We start from the raw sequence: 27,852 nt of genomic DNA on the forward strand, positions 1-27,852 counted from the left end.
GGTGACAGGAGTAGGAGGTGGGGCCTGCTTCCTGAAGTCCATAATCAGTTCCTTAGTCTTTGTGATGTTAAGTTGTAGGTTGTTTAGCTCACACCACTCCACAAAGCTGTCCACCACACTCCTGTACTCCACCTCCTGACCATCCCTGATACAGCCCACGATGGCAGAGTCATCAGAGGATTTCTGCAGATGGCAAGACTGAGACTTGACCTGAAGTCAGATGTGTAAAGGGTGAAGAGGAAGGGTGATAGAACTGTCCCCTGTGGCACCCCCGTGCTGCTCGGGATGTTATCTGAGCGGCAGCTCATCAGCCGGACATGCTGTGGTCTACTTGTTAAATAGTCCGTAATCCAACCTACAAGTGGGGCGTCCACCTGCATTTCTGTGAGCTTGTTCCCCAGCAGCGATGGTCTGATCGTGTTAAAGGCACTAGAGAAGTCGAAAAACATGACCCTCCCAGTGCTCCCAGCAATGTCCAGGTGAGAGTATGCCTGGTCCAGCAGGTAGATGAGGGCATCCTCCACACCGATACGAGGTTGATAAGCAACCTGCAGGGGATCCAGCCAAGGCTCCACCAGCAGCCGCAGATGTTTTAGGACGAGTCTCTCCAGCGTCTTCATGACATGTGAGGTCAGAGCCACTGGCCTGTAGTCACTGGGGGTCGACGGGTTGATCTTTTTAGGGACAGGAACCAGGCAGGATGTCTTCCAGAGTGATGGAACGCTCTGCATCTCCAGGCTCATGTTGAAGATCCGTTGTAAAACACTAGACAGCTGGGAAGCACAGCACCTAAGGGCCCTGGGACTGACACCATCAGGACCAGCAGCTTTGCCGGGGTGGAGTCTGCCCAATTCTTTTTTGATGTCATCTGCTGAGAGGGACAGGGTGAGACAGTCAGAGGAAGCGGGGGTGTGGGGCGGGGGGGGGGGGGGGGGGGTGGAAGGAGAAGATGGGAAGAGCTGGCTGTGGAGACAGGAGACGCTGGGCAGTCGAACCTATTGAAGTGTAGATTTAGGTTGTTAGCACTTTCGACATCCCCCTCCATCCCAACACCTCTCTTTTGTCTCAGGCCAGTGATAGCCCGCATTCCCTTCCACACCTCCCTGGTGTCGTTTTCCTGCAGTTTGTTTTCCAGCCTCCGTCTGTAGGACTCTTTCCCCTCAGCAATCTTGGCTTTCAGCTGATCTCGGTCACCATTTCTGAAAACTATTTTTTTCTTGTTCAGGGTTGCTGTTATGTCCTTGGAAACCCAGGGCTTATTGTTGGGGAAGCACAGTATGGTTTTTTGGGGGACTACCGTGTCAACACAGAAGCTGATGTAGTCTGTAAAATGTGATGTAGTCTATAAAAGGGAATTGAAGCTCCTTCTGACAGGAGACTCTGCCAGACGTTCCCAGCAGACCCTCACGATACGTTTGGGCCCGCCTGGTCTGACCGGCATCCTCCCCACCATCTGAGCCAACTCACCACCAGGTAGTGGTCAGCTGACAGCTCCGCCCCTCTCTTCACCCGAGTGTCCAAGACATGCGGCCGCAGGTCAGATGAAATAACAACAAAGTCGATCATCGAGCTGCGGCCGAAGGTATCCTGGTGCCAAGAGCACATATAGACTCCTTTTTTTACATTTTAACTTCCACATCAAGGAAAAAAGCAATGAATTAATTATATTTATTCAAATAATGTAAGGCCTAATAATAATAAATGTAGGCCTAATTTTTGTTAATATTTGGATTAAGAGAATTTTGTTTATTCAAGTAAGCTTGTTCTTTTTCATCCAGGGTATTACCTGCTGTGGTTGACCTGCTTATTAAAGGGCTGAATACTACTACTACTGTCAGTGCGCCCCAGGGCAGCTGTGGCTACATCGTAGCTCATCACCATCGGTGTGTGAATGTGTGTGTGAATGGATGAATGATACACTGTAGTGTAAAGCGCTTTGGAGTCCTGACTCTGAGAGGCGCTATACAAGTGCGGGTCATTTATCATTTACTACTACTACTAATAATAATATAAAGTTTTTAAAGGAAACAATACATTTTAAAAGATCCTTGGCTTAAAATTATGAAATATTTGACTTTAAAGATGCTCAAAATAATAACATAAAACCTGTTCTGCCATTAAAATGAATTCCTTTGACCTTTTTTAATATTTACAGGAAGTTGTTTTTTTAAGGGGGACAAGTCGTGAGAAGAAAATGAACCCAGTTGTTCTCATGTTCTGAGAGACACTTAATGAGACGAGGCAGGACGGAAGACTGGGACTGTCTGAGGTCCCTTTCCTTAAACCCTGAGGCTGCTGCTTTCTAACACACACACACACACACACACACACACACACACACACACACACACACACACACACACACACACACACACACACACACACACACACACACACACACACACACACACACACACACACACACACACACACACACACACACACACACACACACACACACTTCTAGTCACATCTGAGTTCATGTCCTGCTTACTGGATGTTTTCCACTAGATGCGACCCAACATGACCCCACTTTAAGGCAGGTTTTCACCCTAAGATTAATAATTCTGATGATGAATACGAGTCATTTATTCTTATATCAACTGTTGAAGCTATGAAACATTATTTTCTACAGGAAGTTTCACTTATTTTCTGAGCATCTGTTCCACAACTGAGAATAAAACAATATTTCACTAAAGGATTCAGCATCAAAGTTCAAATGTTTAGAAAAATGTCAAACTGTAATTCATAGAATTTAGTCAAGAAGGTTCCTAGGAAAATTATTCATATTGTAATAATCCGCCTACGTGTGTGTGTGTGTGTGTGTGGGGGGGGGGGGGGTCCTAGCTGGGGTCTGTGCTTTTGCATCAAACTACAGTTCAGACTACCCATCCTTTTTGGAGACCATGTAGGAGGTGCTGAGAGCGCTCCTTCTGGTGACTCCCTCGTTCTGCAGGAGGACTTTAACGCTCACGCGGGCAACAACAGTGAGACCTGGAGAGGTGTGGTTGGGAGGAACGGCCCCCTGATCTGAATCTGAGCTGTGTTTAGTTATTGGACGTCTGTGCCGGTCATGGATTGTCCATAATGAACACCATGTAAAGGTGTCCATGTGTGCTCTTGGCACAGGATACCTTATGGGCCGTTCCCATCTGTACCGGGTCGGCCCGGGCCGGGTAGCGTAGGTTGTTTACATATCTGGGTGGCCTGGTATTTTTCCGGGCCAACCAAGGCTCATTCTCAGCCCTCTTCTGGAGGGGGTCTGCTTCAGGCCGACCAGGGCCAACACACCCACTGCTGACAGCAAATTCACACCTTCCATTAGAGCAAGCCTCTGATTGGTGGGTAGAATCAGCCCACATGGGCTTAAGGCAAGGATGTGTGGAATCAACCGGGCCAGGCTGGGGCCGACTGGGGCTACCCGGCCCGGGCCGACCCGGTACAGATGGGAATGGCCCATTAAGCTGCACAGTGGCGGAGCTTGATATGTGCAACATGTGCGGCCGAACAGGGCGGCAGTCTGCAGGGGGCGGCATTTAATTTCCTTTTTTCTTCTTTTTTTTTCTAAAAAAATATTTTTTTTAGCATCAACCAATACATAAACAAAACATAGAAATCGCATGTTCTTAATAATAATAGTGATGATAATAATAATATTTCTGTAATAAAAGCACAACAAAGCGTAACCCATATCATCTACTCCCTGTCACATGACCCACGTCAGCTGATATGAGGTCCCTCTCCTGATTGGCTCCTTCCACGTCGCGGCAAACATGAAAGCTGCTCCTGCCGTGGCTGTAAGCTTGTTGCTTGTAGAACGGCGTTGGAAAACAAAGCGTTTTTCTCCCCTCAATTCATTTATACTCTCATTTTACTTCAGCGGTAAGTGTTCTTAACATCTACCAATAACACCCTTTTACTTGTCAGTGACCAGTCGATCGTTTTCGCTATAAAAAAATGACCTTGTTCGGCGGAGTTCCCACCGCGAGCAGAACTCCGGTTCAAAAACGCTGTTTTTGAAACACTTTTATTTACTTAAGCACTTTAGTGGGCTTAACTTGAAACCAAGAGCAATCAAATGATTATTGTTATGTGTTGTCTTGAATTCGGCTATGCTGTCTGTCAGACAGTTGTTTTCCTTTATTGTTGTTTTTGTATTTGTTTGTAGCAAATGCTACTGGAATGCATAGATTGAGCTACGTAGCCAAGATGATTAATAATTGACCTGTTGTACATTCGTGATATGTTTACCGGTAAACTGAATAGAACTTGATGTGTTAATGAACGTTTCTCTGGCCTACAGGTCAGGTTTTTTTCCCCATGTTGAACTGATCTTCATATTGAAGTGGCGAGCTGGTAGGACCATTCTTTCTTTTTGGAATCGGGAAATGAGCTATTATTTACCCCATGAAAAACGGAGCGGCAGCGGGCCGCTGGAAGTGCCCTGCTAGTATGATCCCGTTTAAACTGCCATAAAATAAAAACTATAATAGCTAGAGCGGTCTTTTTTTAGCTGAAAGTTGAGACTCTTGCCTTTCAGCACATCTGTACTGTACAAGTCGATTGTAATTCCCCTGAAGCACGTTCGGACACAAGTGGTTTCCTCCAACTGGTGAATTTAATGAACTTTCATACACCTTTATCCACCGTGAAAACTCGTTGGCTGCGTGCTGCCGAAAGGAATTAACTAATTTTCTTCTTTTCCGCTTCTTCCGGCTCATCTACCGACCAAAGTCCATGCTTATCTGCCGTTAATCCCGAAGTGAAACTCGTAACAGTTTCCTCCAGCTGCTCCTTCAACTGACAACTGACACTTCTCACAAGCAAGTCTCAGTACAGCTTGCAACTGATTACCGTTGGCTCATCTATTCATCCGGTAGCTGATAGCACCCTCTAGAGGTGACATGTTAGACTACACATAATAGAACTTCAACAGCGAACTATATGGATTACATTGTGAGACTATATGCTGCAGTTACACTCCCACCGAATGTCACAATCATTTTGTGAGATTTCCTTGAAATAAACTAACAAGTGTAAACATAAATTCGAAAAGGAATCACTCAGCTTCAACCAAAACAATAACCTTGTGAATAGGTCGGTCAAGTGAAACTGTCTTAGTCGTAGATGTACCCTGTTTGTTGACTGTACTTTCTCGAACTAAGAGTCTGACCTTTCTGACCTTATTGTCTGCCCCAGGAAAGACATCTGTGACTCTAGCCATCTTCCATGTATTACGTGGCGCAAAATCTTCTTGGAGTAGAACAATATCTCCGACCTTCAAGTCTCTTTTAGATACATGCCACTTTTGTCTTGCTTGTAAGTTGAGTAAGTACTCCTTCCTCCAACGGATCCAAAAGTCATTGACCAAGTACTGCACTCTTTTCCATCTCTTTCGAAGATAAATATCTTCTTTCAGGAACTGTCCAGGAGGAGGCTGAATGATGGTTGACTTCATAGTTAGAATATGATTAGGCGTTAATGGCTCCGGTCCAGCAGGATCATTCAGACTCTCAGCAGACAGCGGCCTGCTGTTAATGATCGCCATAACTTCATACAAAAGGGTTCTTAATGACGTTGAATCCAGTCTTCTTGCTGAACGATCAAGAATAGCAGAAAGAACACTCCTTATTGTCCTTATCTGCCTTTCCCATACTCCTCCCATATGACTCGCCGAAGGGGGATTCATGAGAAAGTCACAACCGAAAGCTTTGAACTTTTCCTGATCCATGTCCTTCATCAGGTTTGCAAATTCTCTTTGAGCGCCAACAAAATTGGTTCCTCTATCACATCTCAGTTGGCGAACATTCCCTCTGATAGCAATAAATGCCCTCAAAGCATTTATGAATGAATGTGCTCAGATCATCTACCACTTCTATGTGGATAGCTCGGGAACAAAGACAAGTTAGTATTAGACCATATCTCTTCAGCTCTTTACGTCCATCCTTAACGTAAAGTGGTCCGAAACAGTCCATCCCAACACACGTAAAGGGTGGAGTTGGTTCAATTCTGTCTGAAGGTAAGTCTCCCATTTTCTGTGTTTCAGTACCTCTCCTGTATTTCCTGCATTTGAGGCATTTGTAGACTTGCGAAGAAACCAAACTGCTGCAGCCAAGGATCCACCATCCATTAGCTCGTAGTTCGTTCATTGTCATTCCACGTCCTTGATGTTCAACCTTTGCATGAAAATGTCTGACAAGCAAAGTAGAAATATGACTCTCTTTCGGTAGAATCGCGGGATGCTTCACATGAGGGTGAAGTGATGCATGAGTCAAACGTCCTCCGACTCGAAGTATCCCTTCCTCATCCAGAAACGGACACAATCGACACAGCCTGCCATCCTTTGACTCAGGAACTGTTTTCTTTGTTCTCAGAGCATTTATCTCCTCTGAGAAAGCTTCGGCTTGGACAAGCTTGATGATTACAAGTTCAGACTCCTTCCTTTCTTCTAAACTTGTATCTCTTTCTATGGTTGTTATTATACCTTTGTATGTTTTGATTTTATGTCTCAGCCTTGCTACAGCTCTGACCAATCTGGACCAATCTGAGAACTTCTGGAGACGTGCCAACATTGTTCTCTCCTTTCTCACTTCGGTGGCACATGCGATAGTTTTACGAAGCTCAAGTGCTTCATCCTTGATCTTCCCCACATTGATATTTCTTTCCGGTAGTTTCTCTGTCCAGAGAAACACTGGACCCGTAAACCAGTTGGACGACTTCAACTGTTTTGCAGTTAAACCCCGGGAAGCGTGATCCGCAGGATTATCTTCTGATGCAACGTAAGCCCATTGTTCTGGAGTCGTACTAGATTTAATTCTTTGTACACGATTAGCCACGAATACTTGGAATCGTTTGGCATCATTATTTAAGTAGCCAAGAACTACTGTGGAATCTGTCCAAAAGAACTCCTTTAAATCCTTTATTTCTAGTTCGTTTCTTAACAGGTCACTGACTCTAACTGCCACGACTGATGCTAAAAGCTCAAGTCTTGGAATAGTCATAATGTTGTTGGGTGTGATTCTTGCTTTGCCCATGACTAAACAACAATGGACTTGGCCTTCTTGGTTAGTGACTCGTAAATAGGAACATTCGCCATAACCTGATGTGCTTGCATCGGCAAAGTGATGAAGTTCAAAGCCGTTGACTCGTCCAAAATCAGGAGGAATGTAACATCTCTTGATTTGTACATCAGCTAGTTCTGGTAGATCTGTAATCCATGACTCCCATTGAGGTCTCAAATAGTCTGGAATTTCTTCGTCCCAGTCTACTTTGTCTTTACACATCTGTTTGAGAACTTGTTTGCCTAGAAGGACAAATGGTGCTATGAACCCTAAAGGATCATAGATTGAGGCGACAGTGGAAAGTACACCTCTTCTGGTCAACGGATTGGCTTTGACTTGTACCCTGAACTTAAATGTATCCGATGAAACACACCATTCGACTCCAAGCGCTCTTTCAATGTGAGGTAAACTAAGAGACATGTCTTGGGTCTTAGTTGTTGCTCGTTCCTCTTCAGGAATAGACGCAAGTACTTGTTCACTGTTTGACACAAACTTATGGAGTCTCAGTTTGCCCGTAGCACATAAGTCTCTTGAGTCTTTCACAAGCTGAATAGCCTCCTTCTCTGTTGAGACGCTCGCCAAGCCGTCATCGACATAGAAATTTCTTTGGATGAATCGAATGACATTCTCCTTTAACCGACCTTGTCCTTGCGCCGCAAGATGTTTCAGGCCGAAATTGGCGCATCCAGGAGATGAAGCTGCTCCGAACAAGTGGACCTTCAATCTATAGACAGATGGTGTCGTGCTAGGGTCTCCTTGCTCCCACCATAAGAAACGTAGGTAATCTTGATCTCCCTTTTCTACATAAAACTGGTGGAACATTCTCTCTATATCGCACATTAACGCGATAGGACCGTTGCGAAAGCGACACAGCACTCCCACCAATGTGTTTGTTAAATCGGTACCAGTCAACAGATGGTCATTCAGGGACGTCTCTTGGTACTTGGCCGAACAGTCGAATACTATTCGGATTTTCCCTGGTTTGTGTGGATGATAGACCCCGTGGTGGGGAATATACCACGCAGGATTGTTTAACTCTTGTTCCGGAACCCTTTCTGCGTCACCTCTGGAGATCATATCGTCCATGAACTTGACATAATCCTTGCAGTACTCTTTGTTTCGCCTTAGTCTTTTCTCCAAACATTTCAGACGGTACACTGCACATATTCTGTTGTCTGGTAGTTTAGGTCGTTCATCACGAAATGGCAGTGGCATCTCATAATGTCAGTCGTCGTTCTGCTTGATGGTTTCTTTAAGTTTAGAAAGAAACTTAAAATCATCTTGAGACACCTTCTTGTCATCAACTCCTCTTTCTGGGAAGTCTATCTCTAGTGCCTTAATGATCTCAGAAGGAGTGATGTCTTTCACTTTAGTTCTGTTTACGTAATGTATCTTTGTCTGTAGATCAACAGAAGGATTAAGGTCTGGGACGACCCTTTTCACTATGATGCGATGACTGATGCCAATAGCATCTCCAAAGTTCAGGCATTGGCTACCTTGTCCCACTATACTCCAGCCGAGGTCTGTACGCTGTGCGTAGGGTTCATTTTCTTTGCCTGACACAACCTGTCTCGGAAGTAATGCTTGCGAGCAGTTGTATCCAATTAACAGTCCTGCTTCACATTCCTGCAGAGGAGCTATCTCTGCTTGAAGATGCTTCAGATGCGCCCAAGCCCTCGCAGTCTCATTTGACGGAATATGATCTTTGTTAGCTGGAATAAACTCTCGCGTGAAAGCAGGTGGCAAAGGAATAGTTTTGTTTGAGTAAAACCCACGAACTTGTAGATTCTTTACCTTTTGAGACTGAACGATTGTATTCTTTGACGTGATAGTCGATAACTCTAACTTGACTGATTCTTTAGGAGTATCCAGAGATTCTGCAATCTCACTGAGGACGAAGGTAGTATCACTTTGAGAGTCTAGCAGAGCGTACGTCAGTATTTCTCGTGTTGGTTCTGTAGAAGACGAGAGCCAAACAGGAACTATTGCTGAAGTTTGTGTGTGACCTTCTTGACAGATGACTCTGTTCGTTGTAGCCGTAGATGTCGCTCCTTGAGTTTGAGGTTGCTTCCTTTGAGTTGGATTTTTATAACTTACATCCATCTCGTTTTGTTGTGGAATTTGCTCTTGTTTGTTACGTTCTTCGTGCAAGCACGTAGGATGTCCTTTGTTGCACTTTTCACAAATACTTCGGTTGTTACAGCCCTTTGACTGGTGGCCAGGCTGGAGACAACCAAAGCACAATCCCTCTGTTCTAATAAACTTGACTCTGTCAGTTACAGCCTTTTCCAGAAAGCCTCTACATCTCGTGAGCACATGATTGGGCCCTTTGCAGAACATGCAGGTCACAACTGTCTGTTCTTGAGTAGTTGTAGTTAACGTTTTAACCTCAATGTTTCTTTGTCTTGCAGGTTTCAACCTTTCTGGACTGTTGGACTCACTCTGCTTTAGTGACTGTAACGATGTAATAGGGTTACAGGCGATTTTTGCTTCTCTTGTGATGAATGAAACAAACTGGCTGAAATTGGGAAACCTATGTGTTGCTTCCTCAATTTCCGTAGCCGTACGATTCCAGCTAGCTATGAGCCAATCTGGATTACGTGGTGAGGATCTTTCGGTTCTCATTGCAGTCATTCAAAATCTCTAATGACTTAATATGAAACATGGCTGTTTCGCAGCTACGTAAAAAGTCTGCAAAATCTCTTAGCTGAATGCTGTCTTTTGCTGAGATTTTGGGCCAAGCTTGAAGCTTATCTCTGTAGGCCTTTGCAATTATGAATGGATTACCGTATCTTTCATCAAGTAACTTCCATGCAGCAACATAAGCTGTTTCAGTTCCAAGCAGGAAGTATCCATCCAGTGCACTCTTTACTTGTCCACCCACATAGCGGCGAAGATAGAATACTTTCTCCTGTTCTGGAATGTTCTTCTGATCAATGAGCGTGTGGAATGAGAGTTTCCAGTCACTGTATCTTAGTGGATCCCCATTAAAGATTGGTGGTTCTGGAACCGGTATCCTGCTAGCATTTAATGCTCCTGCTAGCGCCTTAACAAGCTCTGCTGTAACATTGTCTACATTGTTTGTTGTAGCTTGGGTAACAATGTGCCCTTGATGTAGCTCACGACTCGGCTGTCGGAGGGCTTCATCCTTAGTGTTTGACATGTCCACTATGATGTCCTCCGTTACACTGCTCTGATCATACACTTGCATTCTCGCTTGAGCTGCACATAGATCTTTCACCTTCTCTAAGTGCTGTAACTTACGTTTTCTTTCATCAAGAGACCGTTGCAGAGTTGCGTATTCTTCTTCTTGTTTAGCCTTTAACTTTGCTTCATTTTCTTCTATTTGCATTCTCAGTTTGAGTTCCTCTGCTTCTCCTTCCAGACGAAGCTTTTTACTTAAAGCTTCTTGCTCGGCTGCTTTTCTTTTTACTTCAGCTTCAAGCCTCTCAATTTCTTTCTGTTCATTTTCTTGCTCTTCTAGCACTCTTAGAACAGCTTGGCTTGCAGCTACTTCTGCAGCAGCTTCTTGGTGTCTTACAGACGATTTACTGGAGCGTTCAGAAGCACGGGACTTTGAGATAGTTGACTCAAATAGAGATCCCATATCTGGCCATTCTTGTTCTTCTTCCTCTGGCCTTCCTTCAACATTACTGTTAGCTTTGGATACAATAAACTTAGATATCTGTACACAGAGATCCACCTTGCGCCGTGTTTCCTGATCAGGAGGTGTGTTAAGACGTAACTCACTGAATGCCCGCTGAACATCTGCAGAAAGTCCTGTTATATCACCAATAATGTCGTTAAGTAAATCTTCAGTTAAGTATTCTAATTGTGATAAGGATCGTTTAGATGCTTTGGCACATACTCTCCACTTCTCAAAAAGGTAGTTGAATTTCTGACGAAGGCTTTTAATTCGTTCATCCTGCATTCCCTTTCCCTTTTCTGTGAGAGTCCTGACTCTTTGGCTCTTTCTTGTTCGAGGCACAGGTCCTTGTGAAACTTCTGAGCTTTCAACTTCTTGATCTTCTTCAAAATAAAATAGGGGCTGATTTGGCTCAGTCATCTTATGTCTAAATAACTAACTAAACATGTCTGTTGAACTATACACTAATTGTGTCCTTTGCAGTCACATCTGGTAGTAACTCATAACAAATAGTACACTAAACTACTTCTCATGCAGTACTAAATGTCGTCAAATATAATACTTAACACCTTTTAAACAAATAAAGGTTACAAAATAAAATGTACCAATATAGAAAATTATTGGCCCTCTAACTGAAATCCTTAGTTTATAAGTTCCAATAAACGTTAAATACACTTTCGGTAATATACACGAATGAACCCAGGTTTGCCATGAAGACCTTTCTTTCAATCACAGTTTGCTTAATTGACTGTCAGACTTGACCCTTTTACTTAGACCGCTCTTGACCGTTGCGTGTCCAAACCTTTGGTCTTATCTTGAATGTCCCTTAACAGCTGTGCTCTTCTTACGTCCTTGCGCATCCGCGGTTCAAATGTCTCTTTACAGCTCCGTCTTCTCGGAAGTAGTCTGCCCACCTGCGCTGATGAGCAGTGCGAGTTTTCACTGTAATTCCCCTGAAGCACGTTCGGACACAAGTGGTTTCCTCCAACTGGTGAATTTAATGAACTTTCATACACCTTTATCCACCGTGAAAACTCGTTGGCTGCGTGCTGCCGAAAGGAATTAACTAATTTTCTTCTTTTCCGCTTCTTCCGGCTCATCTACCGACCAAAGTCCATGCTTATCTGCCGTTAATCCCGAAGTGAAACTCGTAACAGTTTCCTCCAGCTGCTCCTTCAACTGACAACTGACACTTCTCACAAGCAAGTCTCAGTACAGCTTGCAACTGATTACCGTTGGCTCATCTATTCATCCGGTAGCTGATAGCACCCTCTAGAGGTGACATGTTAGACTACACATAATAGAACTTCAACAGCGAACTATATGGATTACATTGTGAGACTATATGCTGCAGTTACATCGATGATACCATCATGTTGCGTTAAGTGTGTCTATTTCAGTAGAACTTTGACAAGTGGTGAGAAGGTGGCCAGGAGCTGGATGTTGTGTTCAGTTAGCAAACGTTATATATACACTCCACACAATTTGAAACAAAGTTTTGTGTGTGTGTGTGTGTGTGTGTGTGTGTGTGTGTGTGTGTGTGTGTGTGTGTGTGTGTGTGTGTGTGTGTGTGTGTGTGTGTGTGTGTGTGTGTGTGTGTGTGTGTGTGTGTGTGTGTGTGTGTGTGTGTGTGTGTGTGTGTGTGTGTGTGTGTGTGTGTGTGTGTGTGTGTGTGTGTGTGTGTGTGTGTGTGTGTGTGTGAAGGGAGGGGGGGGGCGTCACAGGGGGATCTCGCACAGGGCGCCATTTAGGCCAGCTCCGCCTCTGAAGCTGCAGCTCCATGATCGACTTTGTTGTTGTTTCATCTGACCTGCGGCCGCATGTCTTGGACACTCGGGTGAAGAGAGGGGCGGAGCTGTCAGCTGACCACTACCTGGTGGTGAGTTGGCTCAGATGGTGGGGGAGGATGCCGGTCAGCAGGCCCAAACGTATCGCGAGGGTCTGCTGGGAACGTCTGGCAGAGTCTCCTGTCAGAAGGAGCTTCAGTTCCTACCTCCGACAGAACTTCCAAAATGTTCCGTGGAGGCGGGGGACACTGAGTCTGAATGGACCCTGTTCCGTGCCTCCATTGTTGAGGCGGCCGACCGGAGCTGTTTTTTATGCGAAGTGCATTGAGACGACTCTTGTCGTGATTTGGCGCGCCGCTATATAAATAAACTTGAATTGAATTGAATCGAATCTGCAGAATCAAATAATTATTATTGAAGATGAAAACGGTAAAGATTATGTATCGGGGCACACTGGCTGAGCCTGTAACCTGGTTTATTTCTGACAGCTGCTTCTGTCCGCCATCAGTCTACCTGAGCTTCAGCTGACGGGTTTAGGCGGAGTGTTGTCTTGTTTATAAAGACAGACTCAGCCGGAGAATACCAAAACCATAAAGACCGAGAAATCTGTTTTAAAGGTGAAAAGGAAAAGTGAGCCACAGTCCAAGACTGGTTGAAGGGTTGATGTTTAGGAAACAGAAGATGACTAAGTAAATGTAGTTCCTTCAAACAACACTAAGTTTGATTAAAGAATCCTTCAATCTACTAAATCACATGTGGAAAGTGAAATAGGACTGAAGTCATGTTGAGACGTTTAGGATCAGAGTCCAGTGGGTGAAGTCAGAGCGATCCCTTCAATAGCCTCTCAGTTACCAAAGGTGTCCCACTAGGATCAATACTGGGTCCCACCCTTTTTCCATTTATATTGACAATATATCGAATTCTGATGTAGATTCATGTATCTATCTCTATGCTGATGACACGGTCTTCTGCTCCGTTCCATTAACTCCCCAGGTCGCTGCATCCTTGATGAGCCACTCATAAAACAGGTCACTGAATATAAATATGAAAGCTGGCTAGACTAAACTCACAAGGTCAAACTACAGATTAAGATGAAATCAAAAATCTGCTTCCTCTTTCATTTAATTAGCAAGAAAAACATTTGTGTGAGTCCATTCTTCACCTTTTTGGTTATAGTGACTTTGTTTACAGATCGGATGTTCTGCACCCCTCTGCTGTTCAGTGATGTTTCCTTTTGAAACTGGCCACAGCGCTCTGCATTCCTCTCCTCTGTACTAAAACTGCATCTGGCTCGTTCTTTCCGTCCTCTGCAGCCACAGACTTCATTAATCTGGAGAAAACTCCAAAATCGGGGCGCTCTCATCTCTAAAGAGGCTTTTCAAGCTCAGATCGAAGATCGTTTTACAGATATGCTGCTCCACTGGTTTAAAATTCATCTTTTGTGTTACAGCCTCCTCTGTTTTGCCCTGGTTGCATCAAGCTCATTTTTATTTAGGACATGTAAAAGTGTCCTGGGTTGGACTGAAAAAACAACATTTTATGCTTCTCAGCTGGTCGTAAAATGTGGGTCACATGTGGGTAAAAAGCCAGATTCAGGCCACTTGGTGTGAATGTAGCCTCATTTCTGCTGAACCACAGAGCTGCGTGAGCAGCAGACAGGCCAAATCACTCCTAAAATGTGGGGAAATGTCTAGAATACCAGAACCATTTGTGAGCAGGACAGCAGCCTGTTTTTTAGAACAATACCGAGCTGTTCTGGACTCCCTCCGGTCTGAGGAAGTCCAGCAGCTTGTCATGAAAAAGTCATTAGAACGCTGCGCAGCCCGGTGACGGCGCTGCAGCTTGATCTTTCATCTCGGCATGGAGTTCATTTTATTAGTGCTTCACGCTGCTTTGGATGGCATCCAGTGTTGAGGAGGCTCCATCTGTCTCAACACGATGATGGGTGTGATTCATGCTGATGTGAGCACGTTAGATAACTGTGTCACAAGCCAGAATAAAACACATGAAACCTGAAGGGATGTGCAGCAGTGTTGGGAGGAGACGGCCACAGGAACCATAGCTCAGGTGAAAGGAGAGGGGACGATGTGCCCTCAGACTGGGTCCAACTGATCCAGGGTCAGACAAAAGGAGGCCTGCAGCTTCCTCATAGATGCAGTAAAGAAATGGTTTCATTTTAAAGTAAAACAGACAAAAAGTCACTGATTGTCATTCAAAGTCATCTCAGATGCATTCAAAGTGCAGCCCTGCAGGCCATTTGTGGGCTTCTCAGGGATTTTTGGGCTCTCAACTGTCGGGAATGCTAAAATTTCCCTCTTTTAAATTAAATTTCATCCTCAAACTTTTTCTTACATGAGGCTCAACAAAAAAAAATCAATAATAATAATATTTAAAGTCTATAAGGTTAAGTTTAAAACGAGATCTGTACCTTTTTTAACCAGATTTTGGTCTCCGGGTGCACAAACCCTCTCAGACTTTACTAAAAAGCAGACTGGATTAAATCCGTGACCCAGATGCTGTTTTATTGCTGAAAAAAGACTCGCATTCATTTTCACAGACCAAGAAACTAAAGCTGAATGGCTTTTTATATAAAGGTTTAAAACCCAAAACCCCATAGAAGCTGCAAGTAGGTTTAAAGAGCAAGTCACCCCCCTACAAGCGTCTTACCCCGGTTTCACACTGCAAGCATCTGCGGAACGGAACGGCGGCGAAGTGGCACCGCTTCAAATAGAATCCAATTATAGGCTATGGAGTGTTTCAAACCGGCCGCGACGCGGCAATTTACAGGCACATCCCAGAAGTGGCATGCCGCGCCGCACCAAGTTAAATTTTTTCCGTGAGCCGCTTCTGGGACACGTCAATTTACGCAGTTCACATAGTGCAAGACAGGAAACCACACGGTTTCAGTGTAAAATCCCCGGTTATTTTCAAAATAAAATGCAACGTTGTAATGTTATATGAAACAGTTTCTTTCGAGAAGTGCAGCGGTGTGATTCCTCGCGGGGGTTGTGATCTCTCGATGAGGAAGGTGTCGGAAGTCTCGAGGGATTTTAGAATCTCGCGGGTACAGCGAGGCGCAGCGAGGAAGCCGTGCCGCGGCCAAGACTCTCCCAGTGTCAGGGGCGGATTTAGGACTGAAGAAGATCCGGGGCTTAACGCACGCGCGCACACGTGACACGCACTAGTCAACATCATATATATATATATATATATATCTTGTACCACATAATTATTAATCTGAAGCTACATATTCAGCATATTCAGGGCAGAGTATTGTTCCTGTTAGTGTTTAGTGTGAGATGATAGTAAATATTCCCGCTCTTTCTCCAACAACTTTACCTGATAAGCTAACTTTAGGCAAACCAGCAGCACAACAAATATTTTCAAATAAGACTCACAAACCTGAGTCAACACCAGTCTCATCAAAGCTGGGGTTCTGTCGTTGTACTTTTGGTCTAAAAAACGTCCTTATGTCCATCTTCACTCATGCGTTTCAGGCAGAGAGTGTAGAAGAAGCCGGCTGCTGAAGGGCTTCTTCTTCAGTGGTGGAGGCTCAGGCAGGCTGTATACAAACTACTGCCAGCTGCGCCCTCTCTGTTGGACTTTGGTACTGCATGCTACTTCCGCGATTTAGATCCGGGGCTTATTATGAAAGATCCGGGGCTTCAGCCCAAGTAGCCGGGCCTAACGCCGCCCCTGCCCAGTGTGAAAAGGACCGCGTTGAAGTTCGCGAGTGAGCCGCTCCGCTGCTGTTCTGTTCCGCTGATGCTTGCAGTGTGAATCCAGGGTTACTCCAACCACAGTTCCTGTTTGAAAAGGAGGCGTAACCTGGCAGACCAAAAGGGCGGCGCTGACGGAGTCACACTGACTGCACCCCCACGCCCTCCAAACACAGAGGGTTAACTTTTGCTGCTGGGTTAGGGTTTGTCGCTTGTGAATAACATGGTTTTATGTGTGTGGTCCTGGAGGGCCACCTTCCAGCATGTTTTATTTGTTTCTCTGCTCTAACGCCTCGGGGCTGATTCCTGTTAATTAGCCTGCTGATTCAAACCAGGTGTGTTGGAGGGAGAACCCCTTATGCTGGATGGCGGCACTGCAGGTTCAGTTTTGGACACCACTGCTGACAGAAACAACTTCATTGTGACTGCGCTTGGACTAGCCGATAGCCTATCAGTCCTGGAGGATGAAAGCTGCACAGGAAGGCTTTTATGATATAAAATACGGATTACTCTTGACCCTTACACAGAAAAAGTGTTCGGATTAATTTATGCACGTCTATGGACCGCCTGGTGGCGCCACTGCGCTCCACAGGAATCAAAAATAGTTTAAAATTAAAGGTTAGAATTAACAGACTTTTGTTATTAAAGATCCATTTCTAGTGCGGGTTTCTGCTGCGAAGGCGCGCTTAGTGAGACAGGAGGAGGAGAGAGGAGGAGAAAGAGGAGGAGAGAGGGAGCTGACAGGTCTGGCTCCCAGAGGTCCGGAGTGGCGGACCGCCTCTCCGTGGAGACCGACTCACCGAGTCTCAGTGCGCCGGTGGATCCGCTGCGCTCCGCCGCTGTTCTCCGCGTTTCCCTTCAGGTTCTCACGGACATAGATCCCACTGTTACTATTAATGGATACGGACCGAAGGAAGTCTGAAGCCCGCTGAAGGTGAGGAGACCTTGGTCAGCTTCCAACTACACACACGCGCGCACACACGCACACAAATGCTTAGAGTTAACAAACCTCTGCTTCTTTGGCTTCATTTTACCCCCCCCCCCCCGCTGGTTCCGATAACTTGTCTCTAAAGTCCATCTTGAACCCAGAAACGGAGCAGCAGCGTTTAAAACCCACCCTGCTGCAGCCCAGAGGGACCGACTGCAGACAATTAATAAATGATGAGATTCGATGCGCTTCTGCTGGATCTATTTCTACGTGCCATGAACTTTATAGCTGCAGCCGGAACCAGTTAAAGCTAGTTTCTGACTGAAAATCCTAATTTCTGCTTCTGGGATGAAGGGACCATTTAAACTTCTGGTGTAAGAGAATCTGAGCGTAAACTTCCTGTCATAGCTTCCCTTCAGGCTGCTAACAGCAGCATGAAGGTTTTTAAGTCTCTAGGTTGTGATTTTGTTGACCTCTCATGGTCCACCTGTGTTTAATCATAGAGGATTTTATTTGATATTTTAATTAAAATTATCTTAAAGGTCTTGGCCAGACTCTGCATTAAAATAGTAGAAATGCAGCATAACTACACTTTACCATCTATATAAATATGAACTGGGTTCAGGTTTTCATTTTGTCATAAATCATTACAGAAAATCCAAATCCTCTCCTCCAGACAGTGAAGAACTGTTACGTCACTCCAACACGTAAAACAAGGAAGCTGCTGTTGCTAGTGTTGTGAATGACGTCAAACTGCGTTTACAGCTTCAGCAAAAGGTCTGGGCCGCATCATGTCCATGTCCTACACATTTTTAAGTAACAGGTCTGATCTAAAATTATAACCTACCTCTATAAATCCATCTGGAACCGCACCGCTACTTCTGGACTCCAGAGTCCCGTTAGCACGACTGCTAACCGTGTTAGCTCCGGTAAGGAAAAAACAAGTCATTTGTGAAAGCTACGACACACACACACACACACACACACACACACACACACACACACACACACACACACACACACACACACACACACACACACACGATCTAAATGATGATCCCCATATTTCAACAATAGATCCTGGGACCGGTAAAACCTCCGCGCCATCCTGGATTAGCGCAAACAATGAGTCAGACTAAAAAGTTACTCTAGCACCAGGTTTTATTCTTGTGAGCTATCGGTTAAATATTATCCAGAGTTATCAATATATACACGCAGCGGTAAAACTGGCAGCATATTATTTTATGTATCTGTAGGTTATTGAATTATATTGGGACAGATGGTGGAGCTAAGACCAGCGGAGAACTCGTCAGTTTAGATAGAATTAAAATTTAGCAAATATAGCTGCAAAATTACAGGTAGAGAATGATCTTTAGAAGCTGTTAAAAGTAATTATTTAGCTTACTCACCTCAAATTGGGCCCAAAATCTCCGTTTTGAGGAAGCAGTAGTCGGCGGGATCCGTCTAATTACTGGAACGGCTTGGACTAATTTGTAAAATGTTCTTCAAACCAGCATAACCCAGTTCAAACTCCATCCCAGTTCAAACTCCATCAAGTTGGTGAAAGAGAAACATGTAAAAACACTTAACTACAATATTAACAGCCAAGCTACTAGATCTAAATAACTAAAATACTAGAAGTTTTGCTGGGACCCTGACACAACGCTAATACTAACTACTGCACAACTCGCTTGCGGCTAATCCGAGCCCCGACTGCTACAAGGCTGGTTGAGACCGCGGTGCTTTTATAACCTACTGCCACAGAGCTGCTACGTAGTACTGTTCTTGGATACGTAGCATCGTTCTCGTTAGCCATTGGCTAAAACCGACTCAAAATAAACGTGTTCTATACTTTTGAGCTGAAGAGGGCGCTAGACTGACGTTTTTAGACAGAATTTAGAGTTTTCAAAGAAAATGCATCAAAAAGCAAAAATAATGACTACATATGTCTACAGCACTATTAGACACTCATTTATACTAATTATCAGCTAAAAAAAAGTTGATTTTGATGTGACTTGCTCTTTAAGTTAAAAATAAATTTAAAACTGGTGATTTTGGTTTTGAAGACCAACAGAATCCTCCCCGGTGTCCAAATTGGGCCGCGGATCTTCTGAGTCAAACGGTCTAAAACATTTCTGCACCTCCGGTAGTGATATCTAGCTAGCGGGGTCGGAGTTCGGTTGAACTTCTCCAGTAATCCAATATCCGTTGTTTTCGGCGTATCCCAGAGCAAAAACAAATCTGACCGACTAGCAGAGGCTTCAGAAGCTACATCTGACACGTTGTTCTGCACCCGGAGTCGGGCTTGTTTACTATAGCTGTTTCAGCAGAGCTCCTTGTGGAACGTCATCAGCTGCCCAGGGCTTAGACCGGAAGTTAGTTCCTGTTTTTCCCGCCCCAGTCACAAACATCAGATTTTCTTAAAATTCCAGCCGTGAAAATCTCAAAACCTTTTTCATCTGAGCTTTTGATGCTTCTTCACACATGCCGTTCAAAGGAATTTAGTTAGCCTCTGGCTGATATCTTTAAATGAATAGATAATGATGAATGTTGAGTATAAAAAGGCTTTAGGGCTTTAATGTTGCACAAACTTGTTCATTATGATGCCATCAGTTAGAAATCCGAGTTGACTTGCTGAAGGGCTTCTGGACACTTAAGTCTCATTCTTACATTTCCCTCATTTCTATATTAAGCCAGTATGAACATCAGGTCCTACGTTTTTATTCAGCTTTTCTGTCACTGCAGAAGCACTAAAATCCAACCAGGACTAAATGTTATCACTGATTGCCTGCACTTGCACTATCGCCTCACTTCCTGTATACTTCTCTAAAGCATGCATCATTTATGACCAGGCGCCTCATTCATCAAGCTTGCTTATGCACAAAACGGGGTTGGAAAACTGCGTAAGCAACTTTCCACGCAAACTTTGGGATTCATGAAAGAAAACTTAGCAGAAAAATGTGCGCAACTTTAAGTTGACTAAGGACCTGGCTTACACACATGCTGGACATGGAGAGCACCTGCAGTGCTGCTGCTGAGAAGATACAATTATGAAATCATCACTTGTACCGCTTCGTTTTCACACAGAACAAGACCCCTTCCCCCCCCTCCCACACACACACACACACACACACACACACACACACACACACACACACACACACACACACACACACACACACACACACACACACACACACACACACACACACACACACACACACACACACACACACACACACACACACACACTGGTGGTCTTCGTCCTTGTTCTCTGTTGTCCTTAGCGGTCAACAGTTGTCATTTGTGTTCTAGTGCTTCTGATTAATCGGCGCTGAAAGGACATTTAATCTGGTAAATGGGAGGAAACCAGAGCCAATGTTTCAGTATTTTAGAAACCTTTTTATAAGCATCCGTTTCACTTTACACCGGTAATAACCGGTTTTGTTTGGTTTTGCTTTGCGGCGTGAATGAACTAATCTTGTTAATGAGGTAGAGCTAATAGAACCTTAGACAAACCAAAGTTTGATGTTAAAGGGTGTAAAGCAGCAGTTATTTTGTATTTGTTAGTAATATTTCTGCCAAGTTAACATTTTTATCTGAAATGAACTCAGTCTAGCTGTTAGCTATCGGGTTTTATACTAGAATAAACAAAAATGATGAAGTTTTTTCGGAGCAAGCACATTTGATCATTTACAAATCTTGGAAAAGCAACTCAAATGTACAGTTTCCTCCTCTGATAATGATGTCACAAGGACATGTCGGAGTCAGGTGGGGAAGCTGGGAAAATGTAGGAAAACGGCAAGTATCTGTTTTAGGGACTAATTATTGTGTTAAATAAAACTGTAGCTTTTGTTTTGACTCTTTATTTAATACATTATCATTGAGCACAGTTTAATGCTTTATTGTAGACAACCCTTTGGATTATTGTTCAATTTAAACATTTTTACTTGTTTCACAAAAATCAAACTGTGCTTCCGATAAACATTAAAGCAGGGCTAAAACATCTTTCAGGTTGCCCCCCCTTTAAATTTCACTTTTCCTGCTTTTATTTGTCAGAATTCCAGAAGTTACGATGTGAAAACTTTTATTTATAAAAATAAAAACCAAAGAAAGGTGTGGTGTCGCTGCGGTAGAGTCGCGTTCCGGCTTGTTTCGTGGTGGGATGTAGCATAATGTGTGCACGGATGTTTAATTCCTATATTTGAGCTTAAAGTTGTGGAGTTTTGTTTCTTGCTGAACTGCTGTCCACATCCAGAGCGGGCAGCACAACAGCAACTGCTGTCCCAGACTAAAACACATCTTAATCTGTAAAGCAGGTCTTATCCTTTCCAAGAACACTGCAGTTTTTACACTTTGGGCCAGAAAAACTCCAAACATGATCAAAGACTTGGAAGATAGGTGGAGAAGAGAAACAAATCTGAAATAGAAGATTTCTCAAAGGTAGGAGTGGAGAAGAGAGACAGGAGGGTGGCGGATGAAATAAACTCAGAAGAGGAGGAACAACAGCTAGAGGGAAAGGTGAAATAGATAGCTGAAGGCTTAATTACTCTCTAGAGCTCCGACAAGCAGCACTTTGGAGCTTGTGTGGTCAAATAATCACTGTGGTTAGTGCCAGCGTGGAAAAGTCTCTCTAACAGCCACTCTGACTGAAGGATTGACACCCACTGCAGTAAACGATCATTTACGGCGAAAAGAACACTTCAGTTCTTTTGAGCTTGTGTCTAACTGGACCGGGACCAGTTGGGGACTGGTTGGTGACTGGAAAACAGCTGAAATCCCACTCATTTGGTAAATACAACACTTTATGATACGTTTGAGATATACTGAGAGGCCAAACGGGGGTGCGGCATAATTGCAATCAAATGGTAAAAGTTGGTCTAATCTCCGTGGTGCTGTCCCAGTTCGCTCGCGTACTCCTCAAAAGTAAATGTGAGAAACATTGTGAACGTTTTGGGACATTTTACAATCTGGCCTTTCCAGTCGGAGACCCGGGCTGCTGCAGTTAACCAGATTTGTTCCTCAATTTAGATTTTGGGTTCAATCATAATTTTTACTAGATAAATAAATAAATTTATTTAGGTTGCATTTTGTGTTACGCCCCTTCCAAAGGCACAAGGTGAATCTTGTGCTAAAAAGATGTCAGAATAAGGGCATTTATATTAAAAAAGCATTTTTTTTCCTCATGTACTTTTGTTTCCAAGTTTCAAAACTCCGAAAAAAGAACTTTTTTGAGCTCACTTATTTCCACTTTGGATCTCTGGGCTTCCGTATAATCAAAAACAGATAAAAAAGAAGCTGGAAACGTTTACAGGTTAGGTTTAAATCACAGTGTGAATCTGGTTAAAAGATTAGGAAAAAGCAAACTGGTTCAGTCAGAAACGAGTTTTCACCTCCAAGATGCAGAAACTTCCCCTAAAGCATCCGTTTAGAGAGTTCTGGTTCTGGTGTGACTGAACGGGTTATAATTGAGATGATGTGTTCGTCCTCCGGACGTTTACCGGTGGATCTCATGAATACGGAGGCAAGGAGCATCAAGGCTCGGGAGCCTTTCTGACTGGATGATTGTGTTTGAGGCAACAAGCGTCTCGGTTCTGCTTCCTGGCTGCAGATAGGTGAGTCATAGTGGAGGTGAAAGTGTTTGGAGTCACGCCTACGCACGCTCCCACTCACTGACACACAAACTGGGACCGGTCCAGGACAGCAGCAACATGTTTAATTAGAAGTCTCGGAGTGGACTGTTGTTTTTGTTCCCATGAGCTTTATTGTGGGTGAATGCTTTTGTTTTCCCACAGTCGATAGCTAATTTGCATCCGGAACATCGTCTTCCTGCCAACATATGCTTTGTTGGTTGTCATGGAGATTATGAAAAATCCTCTCCTTGCTCCAGAAGACCCAATTTACTGGGAGGAATGGTGTTTGACTGGGTTTTCAATTTACTGCCCTCATTCAGTCCTTTAGATCACTAAGTGGCTTCACATTAGGAACATTTTCCCCAATCTGTTATTTAATAAAATCACTGGTAAATATATTTGAAGATATTGAAAGTGGTGAATTTAACTGTTTAGGTCCCACACATAAATAACTGGAAGTGTGTCTTTTTTGCATTTATCTGTTCATTTGGGGCAGTGAGGGTTGGAAATCTCATATAACATTATTATAATTTACAATAAATTTGTTTAATTTGCTATGAAACATCTTCATATTTTTGATATTTGTATTTCCTTTAACTGCATGCTTTAACAGTAGTAAAATGTGCATTACTGAGCTTATGAACTGCTAGTTAAATAGTGACTGAAGTACACTGAAGGTAGGTCACAGAACAATAACAGTGACCTTTATGGAACAAGGAAGTAAAATAATTGTTTACATGTTCCGCTGATGGAAACACACCCTAAGGTGCCTTTGAATGTCAGTAATAAATAACTCTAAATTTCTCATTACACAGTTATTTATGGAATTCTGTGTTTATTTACAAGCATGAATCTGTTTGGTTCTCCGTAACTGCACACACACAGGTCATTGCATTACCCCTCCCCCCCCCTCCCCCCAAGAAAGCAGAATTTTTCTAAATTAACAAGATAACTTAAAAATGGTTCTTCACTATCATTATTTTGTCGTTAATTCAGAAAAACCGAGCTTTTTTACATTTTTATTTCATTAAGCTACTTTGCCAATTCGGATTATTCGAATATAAAAAAATGCACAAGGAAACAACACGAAAGGCTCCAGCCATAACACACGCAGACCGATCATGAAAATAGTCCATTTTCCTGTTCTTTTCTTATACAGTTTTAGTAACAACTTGTTTTTTACCCGACATGTTTCAGCTAGTATCTCTAGCCGTCATCAGAGATCACCGGAGTTGGTGACGTCACTTTTTTTATCCGAAAGAAATTTAAAGAAGGGATATGAATGTAAAAAAAAAGAAAGAAAATTGTCTCCTACACCTATCTCTATGCCTCTGATAGAGAGTCGCGTTTAGGGCGGCCACGATTAGTCGACGCGTCACGACGGCGTCGACAAAAAAAAGTTGACGATTAATTAAATTGTTGACGCGTCGTTTATTGTATGAGCATTTTAAAAATCTCGCCTGCTGCGGCACGTTCGGCGTTTGCTTCCTGCCCCTCTGCTCAACGCACATGCGCACTAGTCGCCATCCATGTCAGCTGGTGCTTACATAAGTCGAGGCACATGTGCAGTAGTACCACTGCAGCTCCCAGCTTGGGTGGAAATCACCGGAGAAATAACACATCATGGCGAGTAGGCAACGCAGCTCAAAGGTTTGGGAGCATTTTATTAAAACAGTGGAGAAGCAAGTAGAGTTCAAACTCCGTACGGTGAAACTCTCGTTTCACGGGAGAGCATAGGCGATGCACGAGCATCTTAAAAGGAACCACATGACGGCGGAGAAAGAAGAGTCGCCTCTGTAAGTTTACCTCTCGTTAGCTGCTAGCATCATAGGTGTAGCAACACCTGTAGTGGTGGCGATTACATGTTTAGGACACGTATGTGTGCCACGTATTTGCTCTAGTGTTGCAAACGCTAATGATTTATTTTATCCCGCTAGATTACAGAGCTGAAAAAGAACAACAGCGCTGTTGTTCTACAACGGACGAGTTTCTTACAAGGTCAAACACGTGCACACCGCAACAAGCCAACGTCCTGACCGAGGCCGTTCTGAACATGAGACTCCGTCCCTGGTCAGCGATCAAGGTTTTAACGATATGATCAAGAAGTTCAACCCAGAATACTACAACTATTTACCAGGCCAATCACACACGTGTGTGTGTGCATGTGTGTGTGTGATGTAATGCGTGACACACAATTAGTCGACTAATAAAATAGTCGTTTGTGGCAGCCCTAGTCGTGTTGCAGTTAGCCAATTAGAGAAGAGGAGTCCGCATATCAGCAAATCGGACTCCAGATCCTGTCTGAAGCTCAACTCTAATCTGGCTCATTTCTACTTCCTGGAACTAGTGCACCGGAGGTTTTCTCTCCAGAGTACGACTTACAAGGCTTTTAATTCCTACTAGACACCACTGCAAATGTATAGATTAAATGAGTGTTCGACACCTTTAAGAACACATTTCTGGTTTTGTGAGTGATTCTTTTCAGTGTTTTCCCATCTCAGGTAGAGATGCACTTAAAATTCAGCTGGTGATCAGAATCGGTCCGTATTCAGACTGATTGGCTTAACTGGCGATTGTCCAGTCTCAGAAATATGACTTTTCTTTTTTCTCATGTTTTTTAGATGATTTACAGCATTTATTTAATTTTGAACTTTAGTCGTTTACAACTGGATGAAATCAGAATTTGCGGGTCAGAGGTTCAGAAATTGGTATCGGCTCTCAAAACATCAATCAGTGCATTTCTAATGATTTCCGTGTGACGGATCACGCCCCTGAGTGTTGATGAAATGACGTGTCTGATGGCACGCCGGCCGCGGTGTAAAGTAAACAAAGAGAGGAGAAAAGGAGGTGGGTTAGTCACTGGTTCTGAAAGGCTCTCAGGACGGGATGAGGTCACTCTGGTCTGTTGGTCCTGAGTCAGCAGCACCTGCAGCCAACGTTTCAGGTGATCAATATCCTGCTCCCATTTTCTCCTTTCTGCTCTTTATTCTCCTGTTTTCCACACTTTCATCTCATCATTTATCCTTCTACCCACTTTTTCTTTCATCTGCTGTATCTGGATAAAATCACTCCTCTTCACCCATTTCCCTCTTTTTAAAGTTAAAGTCCCGTAGTTGTCACACACACTGGTGTGGTGTGGTGAAAGTTCTCCTCTGCATGTGACCCATCCATATGGGGGGCAGTGAGCTGCAGCTGTGGGGCACACAGGAACTATGTGGTGGTTAAACCCCCCCAATCCAACCCTTAAAGCTGAGTGTCAAGCAGGGAGTCGTTGGGTCCCATTTTTAGAGCCTTTGGTGAGACCCGACCGGGATTTGGATCCCGATCTCCCAGTCGCAGGGCAGACACTCCACCAGTATGCCGCTGCCTCATCGCTCACATTTTAGCTCCATATGTATTTACTTCTTTAAGTCCCTTCCTGTTGCATGAAACTGCTAGCCTGGCCAGCCAGCCCCGTGCTTCCTTATGGTTCTCTGTGTAAAACAGAGGACGAGTCTGGCAGGCCAGGCATTTAACGGCTGCACATCTGCAAGTTTCCTGTTGCTTCCAGCATGGCTGGTTTGGTGCTGATGGTGTAAATATTCAGGTTATTTCATCTGTTGGACAAACTCCAGAGCCAAGCTGCAAGAAAAGATCTATTATTTAGATGAGTGGGTGTGAAACACAAACATTTGAAGAATCTTCTCTTTCTGTCTCTAAATGATGGATTTTTAGTCAAATATCAGCTTCTCACATTACTATGTCATCATCTAAATTACAGCTGTTGTTGTTATTTACGACGAACACGATGAATCAGACACGATGAATCAGACATGATGAATCAGACATGTTGAATCAGACACGTTGAATCAGACATGAATCAGACACGATGAATCAGACATGATAAATCAGACATGATGAATCGGACATGAATCAGACACGAATCAGACATGAATCAGACATGAATCAGACACGATGAATCAGACATGATGAATCAGACATGATGAATCGGACACGAATCAGACATGAATCAGACATGATGAATCAGACATGAATCAGATACGATGAATTGGACACGAATCAGACATGAATCAGACATGAATCAGACACGATGAGTCAGACATGATGAATCAGACATGATGAATCGGACACGAATCAGACATGAATCAGACATGATGAATCAGACATGAATCAGATACGATGAATTGGACACGAATCAGACACGATGAATCAGACATGAATCAGACACGATGAATCAGACACGAATCAGACACGAATCAGACATGATGAATCAGACACGAATCCGACACGATGAATCAGACATGAATAGGGTTGTCACGGTAACCGGTATAGCGGTAAACCCCGGTAAAAAAGTTGACAATAAAAATAACCGTCCAGTTTTTAAAAAACTATATTATCTCGGTGGGTTTACCGTGGCCGCGGTTTCGGCGCGGTGACCCTTACCAGCCACCGTCGCTTCAGCTGAAGTTCCCGCGGCGCGCACACGCACTTTTTAGTTTGCAACGGCACCAAAACTTTGAAGCTGAAATAATGGCCGAAGGAGGAGACGGCAGCGCCCAGGACATCCATCAGCCCTCAAAGAAGACTAAATCGGAAGTATGGGCATATTTTGGATTTCTGAAAAATGCTGAGGGACAGTTAATAGAAGACGGCTATCCCGGTTGCAGAACGTGCAGGAAACAAGTGTCTGCAGAAGGCTGCAACACTTCGAATCTCATGGCACATCTGCGTGACCATCACCCACGTCTCTACAGCCAGTGCAAGGTAAGTTAGCATTAGCATTTTAGCTTAAATGCATGACGCGAGGACTTTTGGCTGAGGGAGAATGCAACGAGTCACTATATACTGCAGCCGCAGCGTCCTCTGCCAGCATTTAAACCGTGTCACAGACACCCTGTTGCTGGATGAAGCATCTTATTTGTTGATGATGAAGAGAAATATACAATTAGTTCCTTGTCATTGATTTGTTTACTTGTTCAATGCCATTTATACTTGAACATTTGGATTTGATTACATAGTGTAGTAGTTATTTTAGTCATTTGTTTAAAGTGGCTATTTATTTTAAATACATATTTTTT

At 43.7% G+C, this 27,852-nt stretch overlaps 1 protein-coding gene across 3 annotated transcripts in view; it reads left to right on the forward strand.

Annotated features, from left to right (window-relative positions):
* Nucleotides 1-16,944: 16,944 nt before the first annotated feature.
* The window catches only part of gpr4 (G protein-coupled receptor 4), a 58,255-nt gene continuing 47,347 nt past the window's right edge, over nucleotides 16,945-27,852 (forward strand). Inside the window, exon 1 of one of the 3 annotated variants that reach the window (XM_070543704.1) lies at nucleotides 16,945-27,538. The gene's annotated coding sequence lies outside the window, so the exon portion shown is untranslated. The remainder of the gene's footprint in view (nucleotides 27,539-27,852) is intronic. The other 2 variants (XM_070543705.1, XM_070543703.1) reach the window with 2 other exon arrangements.

The sequence above is a fragment of the Nothobranchius furzeri genome, chromosome 13, assembly GCF_043380555.1.
Source record: "Nothobranchius furzeri strain GRZ-AD chromosome 13, NfurGRZ-RIMD1, whole genome shotgun sequence".
Taxonomy (NCBI): Eukaryota; Metazoa; Chordata; class Actinopteri; order Cyprinodontiformes; family Nothobranchiidae; genus Nothobranchius; species Nothobranchius furzeri.